The sequence below is a fragment of the Arachis duranensis genome, chromosome 4 (genome assembly GCF_000817695.3).
Source record: "Arachis duranensis cultivar V14167 chromosome 4, aradu.V14167.gnm2.J7QH, whole genome shotgun sequence".
In the NCBI taxonomy this organism is placed as follows: Eukaryota; Viridiplantae; Streptophyta; class Magnoliopsida; order Fabales; family Fabaceae; genus Arachis; species Arachis duranensis.
In genome coordinates, this window is record NC_029775.3 from 19,154,103 (window position 1) to 19,157,684 (window position 3,582).

The 3,582-nt window shown below is 34.9% G+C and overlaps 1 pseudogene; it reads right to left on the reverse strand.

The window, feature by feature from the left end:
- Positions 1-1,289: 1,289 nt before the first annotated feature.
- LOC107483650 (ABC transporter B family member 9-like) lies at positions 1,290-3,377 on the reverse strand (annotated as a pseudogene).
- Between the last annotated feature and the right edge of the window lie 205 nt (positions 3,378-3,582).

Genomic DNA, 3,582 nt, shown 5'->3' on the forward strand with positions numbered 1-3,582 from the left:
GATCAAGCTCAGCCCAAACATACACCAAGTGGGCCCCGGAAGTGGATTTATGCATCAATTACTTAGTCATGTAAACCCTAGGAGCTAGTTTATTATAAATAGAACATTTATCTATTGTATTAGATATCTTTGGACAGTTTAATCTTTTGATCATTTGGTCACTTGATCATGGAGAGGGCTGGCCATTCGGCCATGCCTGAACCTTTTACTTATGTACTTTCAACAGTGGAGTTTCTGCACACCATAGATTAAGGGTGTGGAGCTCTGCTGTACCTCGAGTTTCAATATAATTATTATTACTTTATATTCAATTCTCTTCTATTCTTATTCCAAGATGTTCATTCGTACCCAAGAACATGATGAATGTGATGATAAGTAACCCTCATTATCATTCTCACCTATGAACGCACGTGATTGACAACCACTTCCGTTCTACATGCAACAGAGCTTGAATGTGTATCTCTTAGATTCTCCAACAGAATCTCCGTGGTATAAGCTAGATAGATGGCGGCATTCATGAGGATCCGGAAAGTCTAAACCTTGTCTATGGTATTCTGAGTAGGATTCCGACTGTAATAGGAAAGTAGAGATTCAAGAGGAGCATAGCATCTCCATACACTTATCTGAAATCCCCAATGTTAATTTACATAAGTATTTCTATCCCTTTTATTTTCTTTTTATTATTAATTTTCGAAAACCCATAAACAAATTTAATCTGCCTAACTGAGATTTACAAGGTGACCATAGCTTGCTTCATACCAACAATCTCTGTGGGATCGACCCTTACTCACGTAAGGTTTATTACTTGGACGACCCAGTACACTTGCTGGTTAGTTGAACGGAGTTGTGTCCACTCATGCCAAATTCAATTTCCATAATTTTACAATTACGTGCAACTACAGCACCAAGTTGATAAATGTAACTTAAAGAATAGTGATCACAATTTCGTCCACCAGGCTGAAATTTTAATTAATTGGGCTTGGGATATTTCTTTTCATTTCGGCCCAGTAACAAATCTGCACACACAAAATTATTTATTAAGCAAGTATGAATTAAGATCAAATTAATAATTTTGTAATTAATTGTTTTTAATAATGTTTGTTCATCATCAAATTAATTTAGAGTTTTCCAAACTCATCAACATAAATAATATATTTTTTTATCTTAAACAGTTTTTAAAAAATCACTAATAATTTAAATTGTATTTAATTAGAAAACTAAGTTTTAATTTAATTATTAATTAATTAACTAATATAATATAATTAATTATCACTAATTTTTTAGTGTATTTATTTATCATGTCTTCCCTTCTCAGCAATCACTCCATTCTTCACCACAGCAATGATATCAACACCTTTGATTGTTGAAAGCCTATGAGCTACCACTACATTAGTTCTATCCACACGCTTAGATTTAACTCTAGATCCTTTGATGGTAGGTACCTTGAAAACCTCTGAAAATGTTGCTTTCCCATGTTGCACAAGAATAGATCCTATGAAGAAACAAAAGGCATTTGTGCAGTATAGAGCAATAAATGAGAAAACAAATCATGTTCCACTAACAAGCCCCAACCTTACACCTTGTTTTTCTGGTCCTGTACACTTCTTCCTATACATATCAATCACCTTTGTTCTGCACAAAACGATGCAACAGTTCTGATGCTACCAACAGCATCATTTGCCACTTGACTTGCCTCTTCATACATCAACTATACCAGACAACACAGAATCTTATCATGTTGTATACAAAACATGGTGACATTACTGAAAAATTAACAAAAGCTAGAATCCAATTAGCAGTGAAAGCTATAATTAGGCCTGCTATGATTGTGGATATGTTTTGCACAATGAGGGCCAATGTGTCACCGACAAGACTTCTTACTGTTAAAGCATCAGTAGATAGTCTTGCACCGATTGAACCACTGAAAGTTGATTCATTTCTTTCAGTTAAATCAATAAAAATGAATCAAATTAACACATGATGATTAATATTTCTATGTTTTCATATTTCCTTCTTGTAAGTGAAATATTGGTATGTTGCTGCCATACCTTGCGTTTTCAGGATGATCAAACCAACTGATTTCTTGGTGCATAACCTTCTGGATTGTCAACGAGCGAATCCTTTCAATGCCTCCAAGCAGTAACACAGGAAGTTCAGGTTTGTTCAAATAGGCCAAGTGTTTCATTGAAACGTTTTTGCACTTCTTATCACTGTGTTCACCAGTTTCAACATCGCCATCACCTCTTTCTTGTACTGAACTTTGTGAAGTTAAAGGGGCAACAATGTTATTTGAATGAGAACGCCTGCTCCATGATGAACCTCGGCTTAATGATCTCAAATTCGATGGTTTGTGGAAGGAAGCTCTATCTAAATCTGCTTCAAAAATTCTGCTATCTTCATCCTCATTTTTTTCCCCTTCTTGTAAGCGAATAAGCTGAGATTAAGGACCCTCAGGGTCCTTGATGAACTCATCATGAGACCCTACAAATAAAAGGAAACATGCAAAAAATGATAAACATACTTTCAACATGCTGCAGGAATGGAAATTTAACATGATAATGATACAACATAACACATTTCAAACTAGTTTTGTCTGAGGAAAAAGAAATTGTATTACCTTTTTCAACGATTTTCCCCTGTTGAACCACAGAAATAGTGTCAGCATTCTTAATAGTTGTTAAACGATGTGCAACAACTACAGTAGTCCTATTTGACATGGCTTTTTCTAAGGCTTCTTGAATAACACGTTCAGATTCAGCATCCAATGCACTTGTGGCTTCATCAAGAAGCAGAATTTTAGGATTCTTCAAAATTGCCCTTGCTATGACAATTCTTTGCTTTTGGCCAACAGAAAGTTGCGTGCCATGCTCCCCTGCCATTGTGTTAATTCCCTGAGAACATAACAATAAACTTTCATTTACCTTAACCAAACACTAAAAAAGGGCAATGAAGTTTTAATATTGACATACCTGAGGCAACTTGTCAATGAATTTTTTAGCATTGGCAAGTGTTATTGCTGTCATTATCTCCTCATCAGTTGCACTTTCTTTTCCATAAGCAATGTTGTCTTTGATACTAGCTGTAAAAAGAGTCGGTTCTTGACTAACCAAACCAATTTGTTCTCTTATCCATCTAAATTGGAAATTCTTTAAGTTGACTCCATCTGTGAGTACTTCTCCAGCATTAGGATCATAGAATCTTTCCAATAAACTTATCACAGTTGACTTGCCACTGCCACTTTGACCAACCAAAGCAGCAGTTGTGCCATTTGGAACACACAATGAGAATCCAGCAAAGATCTGCACATTTGGCCTAGCAGGATATCTGAAGTTAATATCTTTCAGTTCAATATCTCCATTAATGTCTTCTAAGACAATATATCATAAAATGATATGACACTCATATGAATAGTATTCCCATGAAAGACTTTGGGTGCTTGTTTTTTATTAACCAAATATGCGTGCATTTGTGGAGTTTGTGCTAACTTGCTCACAAAATACTTAAACACTCTGAACTCTCTTGTTTAATAAAAATATAAAATACAAAATAACTCAAGTGGTCTTTTAAATTTATTTTTTTCAT